At 47.0% G+C, this 24,635-nt stretch overlaps 1 protein-coding gene across 2 annotated transcripts in view; it reads left to right on the top strand.

Moving 5' to 3' along the window:
* Positions 1 to 24,635, top strand: part of CAB39L (calcium binding protein 39 like) — a 902,920-nt gene that overhangs the window by 722,965 nt on the left and 155,320 nt on the right. The gene's annotated exons all lie outside the window — the stretch shown is intronic.

The raw sequence follows: 24,635 nt of genomic DNA on the forward strand, positions 1-24,635 counted from the left end.
GTATTTTACTTTGTGTTCCTATCAGTGAATCCTGTTTTCTTTTCAACTGTGTTTGTTTTCCAGTGACTCCGTGAGGCAGCGGGGAGGCACTGTCCTCCACCGTTGTAATTTTCCACCCGTTTTTTAAGTCGAGCCTTGCGGCAGCACACATGCACTTCTCGCTCTGTGAAGCATGCTGTAGTAGAGTATGCACTGAAAGCCCCACCCACTTTCCGCTCATATTTTTAATTGGCTTGTGTGATTGTCCTTCGTAAACGCTGGCTTCCGATTCATTATTAGGCTTGTTAGTCCCTCCTTGGTACCGCCTTGTCTGCATTTGTTACCTACCGTAACGACTGGAGCTTTTACTTGGCTTGTTACACGGTCTGCTTTATTTAATGAGTGAGCACTATTTAGTTTATTGACATTGATGGAGACAATGGCGGCTGCTGTTTAGGGCTCGCGCCCTGCGTTGCACTGCACAGCAGTGCTCGCGTAGGCACGAGCCCTTTAGTAGGTGAAAAAGAGGGTTTGGAAGCTGCCCTAGGAATCGCACACGCTCGTGTGTGTGCTTTTCCTTTAGTGGCCAGCTATTGGCCTTTGCGTGCGTTTTTTAATGAAAGACTGCACGCAATAGGCCACATGCGGGCGCATTGCTCCGCCCATGGCTTATTGGTGACTATTACGTTCTTGGTGCGTGTAGTAGAAACCAATAGGCCATGGCTCGAGTGGCGCGCGCTCGCGCACCACTCGCAGGCTTTTTTCCAATCGGCAGTGAAAGCGAACGCTTTCCCTGCCGCTTGTTTTATATGTAACTTATATTAGCTGTGGGGGCGGGCGAGGTGTTTAGCTTCTGAAATGTGTAATCTGTGTTTTCTTCTGAAATGTGTCTGCGTTTTGAGAAGGGTGAGAGGTTACTTGAATAAAGCTGATTTTTTAATGTTTTTTTAATGATGATGGATTCCTTTGGTGGGGTGGTGCACAGTGCTCCCACCACGGATGTCTTCAGTCAATGCTGGTAACAGGATAATGAATGCAGCTCCTGTTTCACGCCCACGCCCCCGTCCTCCCCTCGTGCACATGCTGGGGTGGGGGCAGGGGATACCTACAGCAGACTCTTCCCCACACTTGACATGTTGTCACTTGACAGGCGCCCACGTGTCGTGAGCACCCATCTGCATTTTTCATAGTTCTGTTTTCCTGCAGTGACTCCGTGCCGGCCCTCTGTCCGGGTTCACTTTCACAAGCTTGTGTGATCCGCTACTTCAGACCCGCTGTTTCACCAGAGGCTGCGGTGGAGTTTTCAGGGTGGGGTTGCAGAAATCAATACTGTCTTTGCTAAAGCGAAGTGAGGGGGCCGCAGAACTATCTATGGCACTAATACTACAAATCCCAGAATGCATCAGAATAACTGAAAGCCCAGTAATAGAACAACATATTTACCTCGGCATTTAACTGGTTGCTCAACTAGATGTCATTTGTTGCCCCCCCTCACCTATAGGCTTTGGTGTTGCAGTGTCCCCATCTTAAAAGACAAACAAGAAACAAATGATTTCTTGTTAGGTTGAACCTGAAATGATGCCCTCGGGTGAATGGGTTAGGTTGTACTTCCGTGGAATAATGCAGGGGTATCTTGATGTACAGTAGCTGGAGGTTTGGTTGAACTGTTGTAGTATGGAACAGAATAGTGACCGGGTTAATTTTAGCTGGTGCTGTTTCTTATAACTTCTTTGGTGTGACACAACACCGCAGCATCTTGGATTATAGCTCCAACGGTTGGATTGGTTTAGCTACTGGCAGGGCCACTGGAATGATGCGATTGTGCGGCTGCTGCAATTTTTGCATAATTATTGATTTATTGCATTTGCCACGCAATCCATCATCTGCAGTTTTTAACAAAAAAAATGTTTCTAGCTGAAACGGGTCAAAGGTTACTAAAAATGCAGTGATACGTGTTGCTACGCAGTGGAAGGCCCTTTGCAAAGCTGGACTGTCACCTTACTGTTGCTTATTTCTATATGTGGGTGATAAACTTTTACTAATGAGGTGCAAACAATGCCTGTACAGTGTTCGAGGCATGTGGGCTGCTGAATTCATATCTGTGCATAGATCGCCGCCTAGTGTTGGGTCCGGATGATTGCACATTGTTGTCCTGGAAGAGTCTTCGAAGTATCACGAGATAGGTGGCTCCTCCCCTGGACTACAGTGCGCATGGGCATCGCCTCCATCCCCAGATTGTTTTTTTCCGCCATTGGGTTCGGATGTGTTTCGGTTCCCTCTGTCGGAATCGATAGTTGTTTAACTTTCCTAACTTGAGACCAAAAGGTCTTTAGGCTTGGCGTCGGTATCGTTTTTCGTTCGGGTTTGACTGTTCTTCAGCTCCGAACTCTTGCTGCCCTTCCGCGTGCTGTCGGCGCGGACGGGCCTACACGACGCTCCAGACATGGAACGAACTCCGTTTAAGAGGTGCCCAGTGTGCACCTCAAAGTATTCACACCTCGACGTGCACCCAGTGTGCAACAAATGTTTGTCGCCGGACCATGATGAGGCCAGGTGTATGGCCTGCTCAAAGTTCCGGTGTAAGAAGACTCTCAAGCTTCGTCGGGCCGCTAGACTCCAGGCCCAGTTATCAGCGCCCCCGCCAGACAACATCTTCGAAGAAGACGTTGGAGACGACAATGTCTTTCAAGTTTCGGACTCTTGCCCGGCGTCGGAGGAAGAGAACTACGACGCGGGAGACGAGGAGTTTGATGAAGTCGTCGGTGAGGTAGGGGACGACGATGGGGCCATTGCCACCGTGGAGGATAGCTCAGAGGAGGAGCATCCTCAAACTGACTCAGGGGTCAACCCCCACTATACGGCCCAGGTCGAGGGATCGCCTTCGGGCCTTACCCAAGACCTCATTAATCGTCCCACGGCCTCGCCTCCGGGCCCGGCCACGGACATTTCTGATGCGCCACTCCCGTTGAAGAAAACGAAAGTGAAGCCATCGGGGTCCACACCAACGGTTTCGAAACCGAAAGTGAAAGTCGCACTGGTGGGACAGAAGGCTCCAGAGGCCTCAACGTCTAAGAAATTCAAAATGGCCGACATCAAGAGCCACGCCAAGATGGCCGACCCGAAGACCCCGGTGTCGAAGGCGAAGACGACCGACGCGGCCGCATCGGCGCCGAAGGTGGTCGAGGTCGATGACCCGAAGAAGGCTCCGAAGAAGCGTCAGGACGACGCCAAAGCTCTGGCTGCGCCGACTCCGGCCGTCAAGGCCAAGGATGGTGATGTGTCGGCTCCGAAGACCGTGCCTTCCGCCGACCCGACTCCGGACTCGGGGAAATCGCTCGAGCCGGTCCAGCCCTCCCCGGTGGCTCCCGAACCGAAGGATGTGGTTCCGCAGCCTACACCAAAGCCGGCAAAGGCGCAGACGCCTATCCGCTACACGCTGCCGCCGAAGGCTTTCGCTCCGAGGCATGGGGCCGGGGTGCCTTTGAAGGTGGTGTCAACGCCCAAGGCGTCATTGGTGGTGCCGAAGCCTCGGCTCCAGCCACTCGCAGATGAGGAGCGTCGAGAGGTTATCATCGACGCCAACACCGGGAAGCTCTCTCTCCTCAAACGGAAGATCACCACGGAGCCGGTGTTAGAACATTATCGTATCCCACTCAAAAACAAGAAGGACTCTGCGGGTACTTCTGCCCCTATAGAGCCTGCATCTCCACATAATTTGGAACTTTCACCGACGCATTCAAACGCTGGGGAAGGTGACGGAGATGAAGAGGACGAGTACAATTATCCAGCATACTCGGATCCAGAGGAGGTACATGAACCTTGGTCTGCCGGAGGCGACCCTGAGGACCCTCAGTCGGGTCATGAACCGCAGCTTTTTGCAGCAAAGACTTCTCCAACGGAGGACTCTGCAGCCTTCAACGCTCTGATTGAGAGAGCTGCAGCTAATCATGATGTCGACCTACATGCAGATCCTGCGGATGTCGATTTTCTGTTTGACACTTTCTCAGTGGCTGAAAAGTCAGTCAAGACATTGCCTATGCTCAAGGGAGTGCTGAAGCACGCGCCAGAGGTTTTCAAGGAGCCCACTCGGGCGCGAGTCATCAATCCTCGTATTGACAAAAAATACAAGGCAGCGCCCTCGGATCCAACGTACATCAAGGGACACTTGCCACTGGATTCTTTGGTTGTATCCAACGCACGTAAGCGGGCGAACTCGCAGACCACGGGTGACGCTCCTCCCCCAGACAAAGAGTCAAAAATATTTGAAGCCTCAGGGAAACGAATTGCTGCGCAGGCAGCTAATATTTGGCGCATTTCAAACACGCAGGCCCTACTTGCACGCTACGATAGGGCGCATTACGACACCCTAGAAACACTTCTGCAGCACTTACCTGATCAGTACAAGGAGGCAGGTGAAATGTTGATTCAGGAGGGGAAGCTGATCACCAACGCTTCCATCAAATGTGCGCTGGACATGGCTGATACCGCCTCCAGGGCGATAAACACTAGCGTGTTGCTGAGGAGACATGCATGGCTTAGAATATCAGGCTTCAAACCAGATATACAGACAACCATCTTGAACCAAACGGTTAATCCTGACCACCTGTTTGGCCCCGAGGTGGATGCGACACTTGAAAAAATGAAGAAAGACACGGACACTGCTAAGTCTATGGGGGCCCTCCAGTCTCAGCAGTTTCGGGGTGGTTCCTTTCGCCGCTCCAATAACAGAGGCACCTCAAGGGGTCAGGCATCACAATCCACACAGTACTATAGGAGCAACACCCAAACCTCATACACCAACAAAGGTAGAGGTGGTTACAGGGGCAACAACGTCAAAGGCAGGGGACGTGGAAACAACAGCTCCAGGTCCTCCTCCACCAACAAACAGTGACGCCTTGTCACTGCCCCCGACCACACAACACCGGTCGGGAGGAGACTCCAGCAGTTCCTGCCCGCGTGGAAATCCATCACCACGGACAGGTGGGTCAAATCTCTTATCCAGTACGGTTACTGTCTGGAACTTACTTCCACTCCACCAAACATACCTCCAAGAAACCGTCCTATGTCCGGCGAGCACTTGCACTTGTTGCAGCAGGAAGTTCAAGTCATGCTGCAAAAAGGGGCAATAGAGCTCGTTCCACTGCCAGAAAGGGGAACAGGAGTTTACTCTCTGTACTTTCTAATCCCCAAAAAGGACGGATCCCTCAGGCCCATCCTGGACCTCAGGCCCCTCAACTGGTACATTCTATCGGAGCACTTCCATATGCTCACGTTGCAGCAGGTCCTCCCTCTGCTTCAACAGGGGGACTTCCTGGCTACGCTGGATCTCAAGGATGCATACTTTCATATCCCCCTGCATCCTTCCCACAGGAAGTACCTCAGATTCACGATTCAAGACCAGCACTACCAGTTCAGGGTTCTGCCTTTCGGAGTCACCACAGCGCCAAGAGTCTTTACAAAGTGCCTGGCGACTGTGGCGGCGCATCTACGACGCCAGAACGTCCACGTCTATCCCTATCTGGACGACTGGCTCATTCAGGCGAAGTCAGAACAGCAGTGCGCCAACCACGTGTCCCGCACCATTCATCTCCTGCACGATCTGGGATTCTCGCTGAACTATCCAAAATTCTATCTCCAACCCGCCCATATACGGCAGTATCTGGGCGCGACAATAGACACTCTGGCAGCCACTGCGCAGCCAAATTCAGTGAGAATCGCCAGTATCCAAACGCTGATCCAACGATTCAGACCTCAGCACTCGCTTCCTGCGAAGGTGTTCATGCAGTTGATAGGCATGATGGCCTCCTGCATCTCCATCGTCCCGCACGCGAGACTACATATGCGTCCGCTTCAGGAGTGCCTAGCACGTCAGTGGACTCAGGCTCATGGGCAACTGACAGACCTAGTGTTGGTGAGCGGTCGGGCATACAACTCTCTGCATTGGTGGAATCCACAAAACCTTTGCAAGGGCCGACCGTTCCAGGAGCCTGTGCCACAGATTATCCTGACAACGGACGCTTCTCTCCAGGGATGGGGAGCGCATGTACTCCACTACACAGTGCAGGGACTATGGACACTACAGCAAAGGAAGATGCACATCAACGTTTTGGAACTGATGGCAATCTTCATGGCCTTGAAGGCATTCAAAGTACATCTGTGCAACAAGGTCGTGTTGATCCGGACGGACAACATGACGGCCATGTACTACATTCAGAAACAGGGGGGCACACACTCTCCGCAGCTGTCTCATCTGGCTCAGAGCATGTGGAAGTGGGCCATTCAGAGGAACATCTTCCTCATGGCGGAGCATCTCCCGGGCAAGGACAACCAGATGGCGGACCTGCTCAGCAGGCACAGCCACCAAATGCACGAGTGGGAGATACATCCATCAGTACTCCAACCGTACTTCCAAAGGTGGGGTCATCCAGAGATAGACCTGTTCGCCACAAAGGAGAACGCAAAATGCCAAAGCTTCGCCGCCAGGTTCCCACACCCGCAATCGCAGGGCAATGCGATGTGGATGAACTGGTCAGGCAGATTTGCGTACGCTTTTCCCCCAGCACCTCTGATACCGCTGGTGGCACGCAAACTCAGGCAGCACTCGATGACTCTCATCCTGGTTGCTCCAACGTGGGCTCGCCAACCATGGTACACCACGTTTCTGGAACTTTCCGTGGTACCGCATCAAAGGCTTCATCTCACTCCCAGCCTTCTGACGCAGAGCCATGGCGACATTCAGCACCCAGATCCGCAACAGCTCAACCTGGCGATCTGGCTCCTGAAGTCCTAGAGTTTGGCTACCTCAATCCTCCCCCCGATTGCATGGACATCATTCGGGAGGCAAGGAAGCCCACTACTAGAGCTTGTTATGCGGCTAAATGGAAGCGGTTTGTCATTTACTGTGTAAACCACGATATTGACCCGCTAGATGCTTCCATTCATCATTTGTTACCTGTTCCACCTGTACCAATGCAATTTGGCGTATTCTTCCATCCGCATTCACTTGTCTGCAATGGCAGCATACCTCCAGAATAGGCAACACCTATCACTTTTTAAGGTCCCTGCTATCAAGGCTTTTCTGGAAGGACTCAAAAGGGTCATTCCGCCACGGACACCACCAGCTCCGGAATGGAACCTCAATGTGGTTCTTACAAGGCTGATGGGTCCTCCCTTTGAGCCACTGCACTCTTGTGAGCTTCAGTTTCTGACTTGGAAGGTGGCTTTCTTAGTAGCAATTACATCGCTACGGAGGGTTAGTGAGTTGCAAGCGCTCACCATCCAAGAACCTTTCTTCCAAGTACACGCTAACAGGGTGGTGCTCCGCACTAACCCTAAATTCTTACCCAAGGTTGTATCTCAATTCCACATGAACCAGACAATTGAGTTGCCAGTGTTTTTTCAAAACCCAGAGTCGCTGGCGGAGCGGATGCTCCACACCCTTGACGTTAAAAGAGCCTTAATGTACTACATTGACAGGACAAAAGATTTTCGTAAGACCAAGCAACTTTTCGTTGCGTTTGCCTCACACCACAAGGGAAACGCTATCTCCAAAGCTGGTATCGCTAGGTGGATCGTGAAATGCATTCAGATCTGTTACGCTAAAGCTAAACGCACTCTCACAATTCCACCAAGAGCCCACTCCACCAGAAAGTTGGGGGCCTCTATGGCTTTCCTAGGTAACATTCCCTTAGAAGATATTTGTAGAGCAGCCACATGGTCTACCACACATACTTTTACTAAACATTACTGTGTAGACGTGCACTCCAAACAGCAGGCAGCTGTTGGTCAGGCTGTTCTCAAAACACTTTTTCAGACTGCTGCAGCTGGCACGGGCGGCCGCCAATAATGGGAGGACTGCTATGTATTCTATGCACAGATATGAATTCAGCAGCCCACATGCCTCGAACTGCAAATGCTACTTACCAGTATGCATCTGTTCTTGGCATGTAGGGCTGCTGACATTCATATCGCCCACCCTCCTCCCCGGCGCCTGTAGCAGCTGCAGTATTCATATATATATATATATGCTCATAGCATGGTCATCACTCACATACTTCACTCCATCTCTGCCAATGGCTAAAAACAATCAGGGGATGGAGGCGATGCCCATGCGCACTGTAGTCCAGGGGAGGAGCCACCTATCTCGTGATACTTCGAAGACTCTTCCAGGACAACAATGTGCAATCATCCGGACCCAACACTAGGCGGCGATCTATGCACAGATATGAATGTCAGCAGCCCTACATGCCAAGAACAGATGCAGTTGTAGGAGGGTGGATACCTGACTATGGTTGCCCCCAACTTTTTGCCTGGTGTTTTGCTGGTTTTTCGACTTAGTTGACCTGGGACCCTGCTATTCAGGGCCCCAGGCCTACTGCTCTCTCTGTAAAATGGATTCCATGTACCTTAGGTGCCTATACCAATTGGTACTGGGCCACCTTATCAGACCCTGTAACTCAGGGCATAGGTGTACCCAGGGCCTACCAAGGGCTGCAGCATGTATTATGCCACCCCTGGCTGGCCATCTAAATCTGACACAACTGGCTGCACGACAGCTGGGGCAAGGTGGTGTAATCACCCTTTGCTTTAGATATAGTATACCTATATCTAACCCTAAAATGGACACATGTATTCCTATCAGTCACTCCTATGGCAGGCCTTAACAATCCTGAAGGCAGAGTGCTTGGAAGCATGTGAGATGGTGCTCTGGCATGAGCTGAGCCCGTTTGCAGCTTGCGGAACCAAGTCCTAATAGCTGTTCCATGATAACGCGTACCATATACTCTTAAGTGCATTATAATCCTCGCGGTTATTTGCCAACTCTGGTATCGCTTTATCAAAACATGTCGAGTAAGGTGTCATACGAATTGGAATACTAACCCCTCGCCAATTCTGGCGCCGGGGTTAGCATTCCACCCTTCTAGAGGAACACGACATTTATGTAACTGTGAACCCCGGTTAAAGTTAACTCAAGCCTCAGCATCACAAAATGGATGCTGCCACCACAGACACAAGATGACCTCCTGCTGCTGGGAGTCATTCCAGCGAGGAGAACTTGAACAAAGGGTTTCCTGCCAGGGGCGGTGCTAGCACCATCCCAGACAGGGTTTTCTGTATCCCAGGTAGGCAGGGCTTTAGAGGAAGGTGACTGCAAGTGGCACCCCGGTGCTCACTGTGCATATGCCGGCTTGAACCAGTTCCAGGGGCACACCAGCCCCTGATCTGGGGAAAGTCCGGACAGGGGAGAGGGGTGTAACCACCCCCCTTCCTGGTCCCACCCATGGGCAGGACCTAGTCGCGTACCAGCCCCTTTCTTTAGAATAAAGGTGGGAGCGGGAACCCTTCCAAATTAGATCATCTTTGAATCCTGAAACTACTTTCTACGAAAGGAACTCAAGACTTCTTCTTAAGATTTCTCCCTTGTGACTAAGGAGTAGTCACCCTGCAGTAGCAGGCACCACCTAAGTATCTTGCGGTTTGCTGAAACGTCCTTCCTCCGGAACCAGACTGCACAGCTCGACGAGACCCGGACTCCCTGCCCTCTCTGACCTCAACCTGCCTCTACAGCACAGCTGAGAACCGTAGGTGCGACGAGACCGGCGGACACGGCGACCATCAGAACCAGCACGACACTGAACCAGCACGACCACCGAGGGACCCTCGAGTGGGTGCACTGGGGTAAGAGAAGCCCCAATCCCAAGCAGCACGAGCTCCAAAGTCCAGCCCCCCAGCATCCACCAGATCTGCGTGGGGCCCTTTTGCTCCTGGGTTGCTGCTACGTTGTCCGGTCACTTGCCCGTTGGCTAGTGACTCTCCAGACGACGACCTACGTTTGTTACACCGCTGGTCTAGCTCCTCTAGACTGGCCCTAGTCTCCTCCTGAAGGAGACTCTCCTCGGACCCTCCTGGTCCCCTCAAGATGCCATTTTGTGTCGCCACGTGGGCTTGCCGTAGCCAAGGCTTGTTGCCTCCTTCACCGGATCCAGCATCGCCAGCAGCAGACATCTGACGTGGGACAGCTCGCAGACCTCCAGCCTGGTCGACATCAGCGCCCCTGGCCCGTGCAGCAGCAGAATCAAGTGTCACCTCTTCGCCTGGCTGAGTGACCTCGTCCGGTGCCATCCTGGTGCCCACCTAATCACTGGCTAGTGATTCAGAACTTGGTCCCCTCTGCTTACAGGTACTCTTCTTCAACTGATCCAGTCCTTGGATCAGCCCGGAACATCTTCACTGGTCGCTTGCCAGCAACTTACACTTCAGGCTCCTGGTTCGTCAACGAGGATTCCCGACGACACTTGAACCCTATGCAGCCGCAGCCCCTGGGCTAGGTAAACCGAGCACCACGGTGCTCCAGCGTAGATCCACTCTCTAAGTGTCTAGATCCACTTTTGTTTTTGACCTACCTAGTCGGGTTCGCCCGAGAACACTAACTTTGCAATTTCTAGCAACCATAGACTTTGTCCCGCATTACGCGTGGGAGTTCCCACTCTGCACACGACGTCCCTAGGCCTCCTGCTTCTAATCCAAGGGTTCAGCATTGTAGGTCCAGCGTTTCTAAAGCCTATGAGAGTAGTACTTACCTGCTAGTAATTTCGCATTCCACTTCCAGAGTATATGGTTTTTCGTGCCCCTCGGGCATTTGTGTAAATTGTGCGACTTTCAGTATTTCTTTAAGAGCTTTGTATTGTGCTTAGCGCCCTGTCCTCATAAAGAGTCCAGGGCTGTTGTGTTCTAAATAAATATCCTTTTATTTTCATAACAACGTGTGTGGTGTCCTTTCACTTGGTGTTCAAGGGGTATATGTGATGGTATAACAGCTGGCTTAACACGCCCTCTAGAGTTTAGCCTAAAGACTGCTCTTGTCCATGCTACTAGGATAGCTGGTCTATAAGGTTGACTTACAACCAATCATCAATAAGGGTCGTTTGGACTGATACATAGTGATCACTAGAATAGTGAGCACTGCATATCAGGCCAACTTCTCACAAGTGTTACCAAGTTTAAAAAAGAAAAAGTAATGAAGTAACAATATTACGAAATATGCTGCATTATCCCTCATAATTTGCCTTTTCTTGCTGCATATTTTACTCAACTCTACCGCACAATTTGGCCTTCTCTTGCGGCATAATTCCAGTGGCCCTGGCTATTTTTTTAGTTGCATTACTCTAGTGTGGAACAGCACAGCAGCGCCTTGGACAGCTGGTCCTGTGGGTGGCGTTGCCGAAGCCCTGTGGCATTAAATAGCGCAGCTGCATCTTGAAGGTTAAGTGCGTTGATAGATTATTTGCATTACTCTGGTGTCGAACAGCACAGCAGCTCCTTCGATCCTTGCCCTCCGCAGCGTTTGCCTGAATAACGACACTCACCAAGTCTCCAGTCTGTTTTCTCACCACTAGGAAGTGAAAGGAGTTGTGGATGAGATGGAGAACCTGACCTTACGGGCCAGGCGGCGCAGGGCACGCCTAAGATCTCCGGGTTCACCTGCTTTGGCAGACAGAGACACGTGACACTCTGTTAGGCGTAGAAAAGCAGAGTTATTAGCTGCAGCTAAGCACAGTGGTCCTGTAAGTACACCAGCGGGTAGGTTATCAAGGGACTGCCACTTCATTCCGTGGCGCACAGACTATTATAGTACACAAGTTTACAATGCCAACTCCCAAAACATTCAAAACTGACAAATAGGAATAGTTTGAAAACAAGCTATCGAATGTCTAAAACACACCCTCCTTTCAGACCCTGTGTGCTCTCCTCCCCTCAAGTTAATCAACACTAGTGCCCTTAATTCAATTTGCAGGTGGTAGAACATGTTGAATGCTTCAAAGGACAGTCTATGTAACAGGAGAACACACAAAGAGAATAGCGAAGGTCAGTTAAACAAGATAAAGTCAAGAAGAATGGTGGAACCCAAACAGTGGAGTAAGACATGGATTAATTAGTCTAGACATGGATTTACAAAACTCGGGAGACCCTGACATCGGTTTCATAAACATAGGCAGAAGTTACTCTTTAACAGGAAGGACACGTAGCAGCTGAAAAAGCAAAAACATCGCGTTCACCACGTCCGCCGTGCTGCCTGAGTGAGGCAACACAAAATGGCGGTTAAATACAAAATGGCGGCTAGATACGAAGCGAAGTCGAAAATCACGTAACCTCAGACCCTTCTTTTGCCATACTCAGGCAAAGCACAAAAGACTCATGTTAGTCTGAATCGATATCGATGGTCATGAGGTCATTGAGGTGTTGCTGCAACATCATTCTGATGTTCTCTGTTTCCTGTGTTACTGGCTTAGAAACACACACAGTGGCACAAAGTCCGCAAATAGCTGTACCGCACTCTAAACAAAGACAACAAGAAAAGATGATTGCTAGAATCGCTCCTAGGAAAGTTAACATTTTCCATCCCCATGTGGACAGTAGTCCCCAAAACCATCCCATCACAGACCAGTCTCCAGTGTCCTGATGAATGGACTCGGAGATGACATGTAGCTTAGAGATGGCTTGGTATACTGTAGGGGCATTATCTGGAACATAAACGCAGCAACTGGACCCAATCAGTTTACAGACTCCGCCACTATCTGCAAGGACAATGTCTAGAACCATTCGGTTCTGCAAAGTCATAAGGCTACCGCCTGAAGTTCAGCTCTCAGATTATTCAAAGCTCCAGAAGTTATATTTATGGTAGCATCGACCACACGAATAGGCGTCTGATGTTTCTACTATTTACCATTGGACCCCAAAAAGGAAGAAATCCTTTCAGGAAATCTCCTCCCTCTTGTCCGGCTGTGTCTTTCGCATCAATAACCCCTCTACCAAATCTCTTTCTATGGTGACCTGCAGGAGCAGTATATGTTGGAGAAAGAAGAAAAGCTATATAACATGTCCCCGAGAAATGTGTGGGAAGCCATGTATAAGCTCTGTCGTGGCAGATAAAGTATGTACCTTGAGATGGAACTAACGGTGAAGGGGTCAAGGGTGTATAGACATATATGTGAGAACAATTACTCCTTTCTTGCTTAATTTTGGTATTCTGGCCATTTATTTGTAAACACAGATTACCTCTCTGGGGTAAAACCCAAATTGGTGCAAATTTCTTCTGCTTAATCTTGTCAGTGAGACTAGTGACATACCGAGTCACGTTCCATCCATCGTATGCTCTCTTTCCATCTTTGGGAATCTTAATAATATCAGCAATTTTCGCCATGGTCACTATTCCCTTTATCAAAGAGCTATGACTGAAATCCACTCCACCATTATAGGACCCACCAGGAGGATATCGGAGTAGGTTCTGGTATGCATTAGAAAACATAGCCAGATATGCCCAGGCAGAACCTTCATACGTAAATGGAAGGACTAAATACGGCATCCCTCTCTCTGTGTTTTGTGGTATGAGCCCACAACCCCAACAATCAGTAGTATTTACTACCAATTGATGTTGATGTAACAGTTGGATAAATGAATTGTTAAAATACTCCATTCTTCTTGTCTGCTCATGGTCTGGGAGTGCGTAAAATTTATGCGGAGAAATAATAGTAGAGGAAATCAAAGAAGTAGAAGTAGGAACAGGTGTTGGCTGCATACTGTGTACGATCCATCCTACACATGCTAATAAACTGCATAAACATACTGAAATACATAATGCTACGCCACAACAACTGAATAATAATTTCTTATAATTTATTTCTTTTCATAATTTTAACATCATTCTCTTTTCCTGCGCTATCCATTACTCTAAAGGCGTTGCTCACAATAATCTTCCTTAATAACTTAGCTGTGGTTGTTAGCCGTCCTATGACACTGCAAGTCCTGTTGACCTAGTCACTATTCAGGTCACAGCCTAAGACTCCTATCGTGACCCTGCAACTTGATGGATAGTGGAAAAGGAATCTTTCACTTTTTAACACAAGACAAAATTATAAAGGACAGAGTTTAATTGTTTTTAGGCAACCTTTCTCTCAGGTTGTATCGTGTCTTGCCAGGTATCATCTGGTCCTTGAATAAAGTCTCTGGATCAGATGTGTTTAGTCGTAAGTGTGGAGGTACAGCTTCCTGCAAAACGTTGTCGTCCTCTTTCTCAGAACTAGTCCAATCCAGGCGTTCACTGCTGAAGGGTATGAACCTAGCTACCTTTTCACATTCACTGTCACCAATGCCTTCTCGGACCCACTGGTCATAAGGTAAAGGCAATGGTACCCGTTTGCAATGCACGCCGTGAATCCAGTTTCTTTTACCGACGACCTTCACTGCTGTACGGGTAGTGAAAAGGACTTGTCTCGGCGGCCCCCAACGAGGTTCCAGATTCTTTTTCCTCTGGAAGTTTTTCAGACACACCCAGTCACCAGGTTGGATGGAGTGTCCTGGATCTGAGGAGGCCTCCGGCAAAGCGTTTTGGACCTGTTGACGAATAACACGCAATTTAGTGGTGAGGTCGTGCAAATAATCAACCAACAATGGATAAGGAATGTCTGAGTACTTTTTGGGGCGAGGGACTCCCCAAACATTAGCAGGGCGCCCAAAAACAATCTCATATGGGCTAAGCCCCAAACTAGAATGGACAGTCGTTCTTGTTGAGAGAAGTGCCAAAGGCAGGGCATCAGGCCAGGAAAGGCCTGTACTGGTCTGGATCTTCGCTAACTTAAGTTTGAGAGTGCCATTATAACACTCTACCAAACCTGCTGACTGAGGATGGTTTGCCGCATGAAATTTCTGCCTAATTCCAAGACCCACACACACCTTCTGCATAATCTGACCTACAAATGCACTCCCATTGTCACTCCAGACAATGCGTGGCAAACCAAACCTCAGGAAAAATTCCTTCAGAAGGACTTTGGCAGTAAACAAAGCAGTATTGTCCTTTAGGGGGTAGGCCTCTATCCATCTGGAAAAGGCACAAACCACCACCAGGACATACTTAAGATTATTGAAACGTTCCATATGGATGTAATCTATTTGCAGTACCTCAAAAGGATACGTAGGGGGAGCAAAGTGACCTGCTGGAGTTGGAGTTCCCTTTCCTGGATTATGCATCAAGCAAACAATGCAATGCTTCACTACATTTTATGCACATTTAGGAATATTTTCGTTCTGCCATACTGGAGCTAGGAGTTTACATATACCCCTTTCATTAATATGGGCTGGTCCGTGAGCCATAGTGACCACAGGTAATACATACGCATCTGGTAACAACCATCGCTGATGCTCTGACAATTCCGTCCAACATCCCATCGTATCCAACATTCCCGTACTTTCTTTCCACTTACTCAGTTCTTTCTCAGTTGCCTCCTTCTGAATCATTTTCACGCTTTCTACTGTGTGTTCACACATACCAGCATCTGGGACCCAACTTGCCGGTCCTGCAACGTACATTCGACTCTCAACATTCTGTGCCGTTTCCCTCGCTATCTCATTCGCAAATGCATTTCCTCGACCCACGTCATCAGTAATCTTTTTATGCGCACTACACTTCACAATCGCTATTTGAGTAGGCAAGGCAAGTGATTCAGGAAGGTCAGTCACCAACTGACCATGCTGTATTTTAGTGCAGGGGGAGGTAAAGAATCCTCTTTCTCTCCACAAACGGCCGAAGCTGTGGGCAACGCCAAACGCGTATTGACTATCCGTGTAAACAGTCACTCTTTTTCCTTTCGCCAACACACATGCTCTCGTCAACGCAATCAACTCTGCAGCTTGCGCTGAATTCTGTGAAATGCGTGCAGTTTCCACTATCGTATGTAGAGTTGTAACAGCATAAGCTGCTGTCGTCTCGCCATTAGGAAGCTTGAAGCAAGACCCATCTACCCACAGGATCCCGTCCGGATCCGTAAGTGGTATATCTTTCAAATCAACTCGACCTTTAGTTTCTTCTCCCGTACGAAGAAAACAATCATGCTGATCTTGTACACTTTTCTCATCCAAGATAGGCAACAATGTTGCTGGATTCAGAACATTACATCTCCTGATATGTATGTGACTTGCTAAAAGCGCCAACTCATATCCAGACAAACGAGCACTCGTTAAGTGCTGAGTTTTTGTCCTGTTCAAGAGAGTATCTACTGCGTGTGGCACCATAACATTAAGAGTATGATCCAACACCAATCCAGCAGATTGACGAATAGAAATCGCTGCTGCCGCTGTTGCTCTAAGACAACTGGGTAATGCTTTAGCAACTGGATCTAATGTATCCGAGAAATAGGCACATGGCCTTTGTTTCCCTCCAAATTGTTGTGTGAGGACAGATAATGCACAACCTTCTCTTTCATGAACATAAAGTGTAAAAGGTTTACTGTAATCTGGAGTACCCAACACAGGAGCCGAACACAAAGCAGTACGTAAATCAGAAAAACTCTTTTGACATTCATCAGTCCAAGGAAAAGGTTGGGGCGTATCTTTCAGAGTGAGTGCCAACAAGGGTTTAGCTAGTAAGGAAAAGTTCGGAATCCACTGTCTACAATAAGAGGTAATGCCTAAGAAAGCACGCACCTCTCTTTGTGTGGATGGTACAGGCATTTGCGCAATTGCTTGAATATGTTCTGGGGTCAATCGCCTTCCCTCCTTCGACAAGAGATGACCTAAATAGGTAACCTCTTGTCGGCAACATTGTAACTTAGAAAGCGATACTTTGTGGTGTAGATCAGACAAATGTCGCAAAAGTGACACAGTCGCATTTTTACAGACATCTTCCAAATCGGTAGCCACTAACAAATCATCCACATATTGGATAAGAGTAGCACCTGATGGCAAAGAAAAAGTGTCAAGCTGAGACTTCAAGGCTTGACTATAGATGGAGGGACTCTCACAATAGCCTTGAGGTGCACGCTTAAATCGAAAACTTCGGCCTCCAAGAGAGAAACCAAAGAGATCCCTACTCTCCTCAGCAATGGGAATGCTAAAGAAAGCATTTTTGAGATCAATAACCGAAAACCAAGCTGCCGAAGCGGGAATCATAGTAAGCAAAGCAGCAATATCTGGAACCGCAGGAAACTGAGGAACAACAATTTTGTTGACCTCTCGGAGATCTATCACAAAACGATACACAGGTGGCTGAGAAGGATCAGTACGCTTTAGAACAGGCAGAACAAGACTGTTACAAACATTTCCTCTGGTCTCCTCGACCACACCCTTCTGAACCAAGTCATGAACAATAGCCAACAGAGCTCTCTCACCATCGTTAGAGATTTTATATTGTGGAATGCGCGGTAACTTTTAACATCAGGCTTCACAGTAATCACATAAGGTGGAATTTGAAGCAAACCAACATCATTCAGACCCGTAGCCCAAAGCGTAGCAGGAAGCTAACGCAATTCAAGTGGCAGTTGGTCTTTAGATACGTACATCGGAGAAGTCAACCTAGCACCTAAAGTAAGATGTACACCAGATAGTGAGCAATACAATGTGGCATGCAGACGTTTCAATGAGTCCAAACCCAATAAATTCTCTCCGCAACCCGTCGTCGAAAGAAGTGGAGCTTCCAAATCGTACGGAGCAATGGAAATAGGCAAAGGACAAGAAACAGGGTTGCGAACTGGGGTGTCAGAGAATCCCACAGAAACATTTGTTAAGCCAGACAAAGGTGCCCCAGGGAGTTTAGAATGCATAATAGAACTTCTCATTGCACCAGTATCCAAAAGAAATGGTTCCATAACACCCAGTGCTACAACATTAACATAAGGTCCATCCTGATCCACTGGAACTGATACGACTCCCTTACTCTGTCTATGGCTGTCCTAGCAAGTGAGGAAATCAGAATTCTCACCATCTGCGCAATAATCGTCATTGTAATACTGTGCAGGCTGAGAATTCTGCTGGTCAAAATAATGTGCAGAGTCCTGAGGGGGAGAGGGACGGCGTTACTGAAACGATACACCACGCCCTCTACCTCTGGACACTGACCGAGAATCTCCACAACCTCGTGCCTGTGATCCTCCATAATGCTGCAACAGAATCGGACAACTAATCTTAAAATGACCTTCCTCTTTACAGTAGGCACATTGATTAGGACCCAACGGAAATCGCGGAGCTGGAGATTCAGGTTTTTGTAACAGCTTCTGAAACTGTGAGGGCTGTTGAAATTGGGGCTGAGCAGAATGAGGAGGATAAGCCTGTTGCAGAAGAACCTTAGTTTTTAATTCTTTAGTTTTCTTCTCTGCTTTTTCCTTATCTTCCTTATCCCTATTCTCATAATATTGAGCAGTAGCTAATATCTGGGCAGTTGAAGAAACAGCCCATGCACTCTCAGAATCTTTCAATTTATGCGATAATTCTGGAAGTAAATTAAAAACGAATGTATCTACAAATAATCACTGTCCACCTTCAGTACTCATATTTTGACCACTATGGTCGATGAAAGTCTCTTCAAAACGAGTAAAGAAATCGGAGACACTTTCATCAATCTTTTTTTTGCACGCTGCTAACTTATCCCAGTTGATGCGTACAGCAGGCATCATCGTTTTCATAAGAGCTATTATTCTACTGGGCAACTCCGTAATCAGATCATCAGGTTTGGCACCACCTACTTGCGCTGCATCTGCGGCCTCAATAGCAGCCCAATTACCACCTAAAGCTTGATCATGGTTTTGTCTACGAATTTTAGCCCATAAAGCTTGTGGGACTACATTTCCCATAAGTAAATCAATATCTGCCAAATTCATAATGCATGCATTAATAGTCTGAGACAATTCTTTATAATACCCCGCAGGATTCTTACAAGGGTCCGGTAAGGACTGCTTAAGTGCCAACACTTCTGAACTTTTCCATGGATCATGTACCCATATGCGCTGAAAATGAGCGGGGACAGCTGGATTAGCACCTGCTTGAGGAACTGCCTCTCTCCATATTGGAGGAACCTCTCGCATGGGATATTGTGCCATTTTACAACGAACCGCAGGAACAGGCTCAAGAGAACTTTGAGAAAAGAAGGTAGATCGGAAAGTAACAAGCTTCTGGACAGCAGACTCTACATCAGAACCTACAATAAGTCCCTTATCAAATTGATCCCGTATCTCAAATAAACCCTGAGGAGATGAATCCAAATCCATATCTTCCCACTTTTTGATAAGTGTTGCACATAATATTAAAGACATACCTCTGTGTAGGCGCGTTCCATTGCAGAAAGGTGTCTAAAATATCACGCACACTATACTGTAAACTACTCGTAAACCAATTACGAGCAAGAGAATCTAACTTAGTCCGTTCTTCCAAATCTAGGATCTGACTACGAGACTGTCTTCGAGACGAAGCAGGAGAAAAGAAAAGAGATCCAAGAAAAGGTGACAAAAGACCAGAAACAGTTTTGACTAAACAATGTCGAGCTGTCAAAGAATCTGACAATAAAACAAGAGACAACATATTCTGTAAAACAGGAGAAGAACCAGTAGTAAAAGAAGGTAAAGGAGACTGAGACACAGGAGTTTGGGGTACAGAAGTTGGTGGCAAAGGGGGTGGAGGTGGAATCACAGGAAGAGGCAACTGTGCAGGAACCAGAACAGCTGGATTAACAACAGGTTGTAATGGAGGTGCATTAGCGCCTAACACATAAGGTGGAGGTAACGTCAAGAGATGAGACACAAAAGGATCTTCGTCAGAACCCTTACTTTTTGAGACAGTAGGTAATACAGGATAACATCTGTCTATTGCCATACGATGCTGTCTTTTTCGAAACCTCAACCATCTGATCAGCTTCATCATTTTTAAATTGTTGAGTAGCCTGTAAAATCGTCATATCCTGCTCTTTCTTATCTTTCTTCATTTGCTTAATTTCTTTCTGTTTGGATTCTTTACGCCAGAGGCGGAAAGAGTCAAACATTGCCAGCCGGGCTTTTCTCTTAAATAGAATCGTTTCCAAATTGTCTAATATTGCAGGCTGAAAGGTACCATTTTGTGGTCACCGCAAAACACCATCTTTTTTAGTATATCGAATCCATGTTTCATTAAAAATAATAGGACCTAAACCATGTTTTGAATAGAGCTCATAAGTGGGAGTTCCAACCAGAGGAATCGGACAAGAATCCTCTAGCAGGGAATCCCTAATACATCCAAAACAACAACATTTGCTAAACTTACTAAATCCAGGCATTTCGTAACGAACTGGACTACTTACAAACGTCAAGGGATTTTAGACAATATAGTCACAGCACAAACGTACTTACCCCTTGGCTTCGGTTAGTGCACTAATCGAATAACAAAAACAAAAGGGTGGGCGCTACCCACGAATACTTAACTAAATGTTTTCTCACGCCAACAGATGTCCGTCTAACGTCTCGCGATACTAATCATCACCAGGGGCCAAAGCAGGGCGACAGTCAGAGCACCAGTCATCAACAGCCGTCGGGAAGGAGTAGCCGCACCTCAAAAGACCTTCGGTCCACTTCGACATACAGGGATCGCTCACGTGGCTCGCGAAATCCTCCGGAATTTTCTTGCGAAGCTCCTCACGACCTTCGGGCAAAAACTACTACAGCTGAAGTCGCCCACACGTTGGGCCGCCAATTAGAGAACCTGACCTTACGGGCCAGGCGGCGCAGGCGACGCCTAAGATCTCCGGGTTCACCTGCTTTGGCAGACAGACGTGACACTCTGTTAGGCGTAGAAAAGCAGATTTATGAGCTGCAGCTAAGCACAGTGGTCCTGTAAGTACACCAGCGGGTAGGTTATCAGGAGACTGCCACTTCAATCCGTGGCGCACAGACTATTATAGTACACAAGTTTACAATGCCAACTCCCAAAACATACAAAACTGACAAATTGGAATAGTTTGAAAACAAGCTATCGAATGTCTAAAACACACCCTCCTTTCAGACCCTGTGTGCTCTCCTCCCCTCAAGTTAATCAACACCAGTGCCCGTAATTCAATTAATTTGCAGGTGGTAGAACATGTTGAATGCTTCAAAGGACAGTCTATGTAACAGGAGAACACACAAAGAGAATAGCGAAGGTCAGTTAAACAAGATAAAGTCAAGAAGAATGGTGGGACCCAAACAGTGGAGTAAGACATGGATTAATCAGTCTAGACATGGATTTACAAAACTCGGGAGACCCTGACATCGGTTTCATAAACATAGGCAGAAGTTACTCTTTAACAGGAAGGACACGTGGCAGCTGAAAAAGCAAAAACATCGCGTTCACCACGTCCGCCGTGCTGCCTGAGTGAGGCAAAGCAAAATGGCGGTTAAATACAAAATGGCGGCTAGATACGAAGCGAAGTCGAAAATCACGTAACCTCAGAGGTGACCCGCTTGAAGGTACGCAGGGCCGTTTTAACATCATTATAGGCCCCCCGGGCAAAGCAGAGCACAGGGCTCTGCCTACACAACCACTCACAGGAATAACAAGCATTTGCAATGCAATAGGTCTCGCATTATTGAAGTTTGAGCTATTGGTGTTGCATTCTTCAGCAATGCCATTAGCTCAAACTTTAATAATGCAAGCCCTATTGCATTGCAAATGCTTGTTTGTATTTGCAGCGCGCCCACACAGGACAATGGCAGCTGCTTTACTTATAAAGCGCTATGCCACTCGAAGTTGCATTCTGAGCGCGGCACCCACTAAGGGACACCATGCTCACTTTCAAATTTTTTATTTTGAAACTTTCATGTTGAGCTCGGCACCCGCTTCAGGGACACTGCACTCTGTTTCTTTTAAAAAAAAATAGTTTTAACTTTAACACTGAGGTTGGTGCCCACTTCAGGGAAACTGCGCTGTCTTTTTTATTTTTTTACTTTAACAGTGAGGGCATTGCTTGCTTAACGGACACTGCGCTCTGCAATATGTGTCGCTTCTGCAAAAGTTTAAACTGTTGGTATTGTAAAGGGCAATGCCTTTTATTATTTTAAAAGGCATTGCCATTTACAATACCAATAGCCCAAAATAAAGCAATTGCGAGACCTATTGCATTGTAAATGCTTGTTCTTTCATTTTAATTTGACATGCTTTTGTCCTGTCAGCAGAGTACAGCCCACACAACTGCACCCTCTAGGCTCCTAGTGCATCGCAAAGTTAGTGGCACGGCTAAAGCAAACCTGTTGGTGCCCATTTGTTCTCTGGACTGACCTAGGGCGTAGATCCCTTCTTTCCATGAACTCTGCATCAGTCCCAACTGAAATGACTTTCTTGAGCTAAACCTGTGCTTGTAGAAATGTATGCTCACCTTGCCTGCAGTCTTTTTGACTTCCAGTAAACACAAACTTTCTTCCTTTGCGCACATGTATCTCACCTTCTTCTAATGCTTCTGCCCTTTCAAATGGTTGCAATCTTTCCTTCACCTCAGCCACAGTTCAGTCTGAATAGAAAAAATCAATAGTGGTGCCTTTGGTAAAGAAACCTTTTGTCCATCCTTCAGTTCTGAGCATTGTTTGTCATATTTCCTTCTTTATATAACGCTAAAAACATGTCCCATCCATTGAACCGTATTGCACTTGTTACTGTGTCAGATGAACTCATAATGGCTGTGTCAAGCCGAATGGTTTCGCTAATCCTTTTAAACCTATACATGTTTTTAAAACCCATGTTTCACTCTGCTCTACTTGATCTCTGGTGTCAGTATACAGTTTAAATAATTTCGTTATGACTGCTCTCAGGAAGTTCTTCTCCCCAACACAGCTCTAAATTTAAAAATAGGGTCCTCTATGGTTCAGCTCTTAATTCTTGCATACCTAGTATACTTACAGTGTTATCTTAGACCACAGAGCTTTATAGGGACAGTTAATATACAAGTGGTCGAGAATTCTAGTTAAAAGAAAAGGCAGCCATTCCTGTCACCTACGGGGTCCCCAAAGGATCCATCGTCTCACAGTTGAGCTTCAAGCTGTACGCAGTTTGTAGCAGTCCTTATTGCTAGCAAAGACATCAGCCTTCACCAATAGGCAGATTACATCCAGCTGGTATATCAAAATATCATGGGGCCATAACATTGACTGCCTCGCCACCATTCCTTAATTAAGTGTTGTTAAATTGAAGCTGTGCCATTTGGCTCCCACTCATGTAGCCAGCCATCGCTTGGATCCAGTTTTTACTACTTTTTCGGATTTGGTTACTGCCTCTCCTTTTCTGCTACTTAGCCATGCCTTTTAATGTTAGAATTCTGATTTCCTCTCTAACAACATGACCTAACACTACATTTAAATCTAGGAACTGGGCTAAATTGAGTATTCTAAATTTGAATAAAACCCTCCATCATACCAGGTCTTTCTTAAAACAAGCGTCTGCTGAAGATCAGGATTTCGTTCACACTTGGCTTATGGAGGTGATGGAGGAAATTTTACTGGCCACTGTTAAACCATCATGTTCCCTGGTGTAATAAAACATTAAAGGAAAAGAAAAAGCAATGTATGGTCTTGGAGAGACTTTGGAGAAAGTCTTATCCAGAGGAGGCCAAAATCCATTACAGAGCAGTGCTAAAAAAAATATCATGGGCTTTCTGAATCTGTTCGTGCAGCGTTTTACTTGAGAAAAATGTAAGTGTTCAAAGTTTCACTAAAACACTTTTTAAAGTGGTTAAGGAACTATCGGATTCCTGTAATTTGCCTTTTACACTGTGACTCTCTGAGATGCAATGTGAGGAGTTAGTGCTCTTTTTCATCCATAAAGTGGAAGGTAATTCCCAATTGACATAGAATAACTCGAATGAAACACACATGTGTGATACTGTTGTGGACATGGACACTTACAATGTCATTCAAGCAGATTGTTTGGATACCTCAACCAATTCTGGTCTCACATCTAAACTAAGGACATGGTCCCTTTAGAGTTTGCGACTTTGAAATCCATTCTTTTATCTATTAAATAAGGATCTCAGCTGGATCCCCTGTGCCTAGTATGCTTAGGCACTTGGATTCAAGCTTCTTACTTATAATAATGGATCTTCTTAATGCCACTCTACGGGAGGGGGTTGTCTCTTAGTATTGGAAATATGCAATGGTCCTTCCACTTTCGAAGAATGCTAATTTAGACCTAGGCAATTGGTTGAATTTTCGCCCAATTTCTCTGCTTAGTATCTGCTCCAAAATTCTGGAGAAAATGTAAATGCTCACTTCACTTCATTTGTGGAGGCTCAGATTGCCCCAGTATTGGAACTTGCATAGCTTTGTATCATTCCCCGTCGTCGGAATGGGAGCCTCGATAGTATAAAAGCCATAGAAACAAAAGAGAAAAACAGGCCTAGGCCTCATCTCATTTTGTATCCTATCACTCTCTTTGTGTAAAAGAGACCAAACTTTTGCCAGGACCAATCAGAGCAGCCTCACCCTCTAGAACCTTCCTGAGAGAGCTCAGAGCCTCAGATTTTTCTACCGCACGTTGTGCTAGGGAGTCTCCACTGAGCTCTGCTCAGTTTTTCTTCTACAAACTTATTGGATTTTTGGATTTCTACTAAATACCTTTCAACTACTTTAAAGAGGTCTGACAAGGAGAAGAAGGTCCTGTTCAGGTCCTGTGCCGCTTGTGGGAAAAAACGACTTTTTGTTGAGGATAAGCATGACAACTGTATTTATTGCTTATACCCGGACCACAAGGCCACCGACTGCAAGATCTGTAGAACCTATTCTACCAAGACTCTCCGTGACAGAGAGGGTCGACTTTTGACCTGGTGTCAAAAGATGAAGACTCGGGAGGAGCTGCTTTCTTCAGATGAAGAGGATTCAACATCTATGGCATCCTCTCATCAATCA

Source organism: Lissotriton vulgaris, chromosome 8, assembly GCF_964263255.1.
Source record: "Lissotriton vulgaris chromosome 8, aLisVul1.2, whole genome shotgun sequence".
In the NCBI taxonomy this organism is placed as follows: Eukaryota; Metazoa; Chordata; class Amphibia; order Caudata; family Salamandridae; genus Lissotriton; species Lissotriton vulgaris.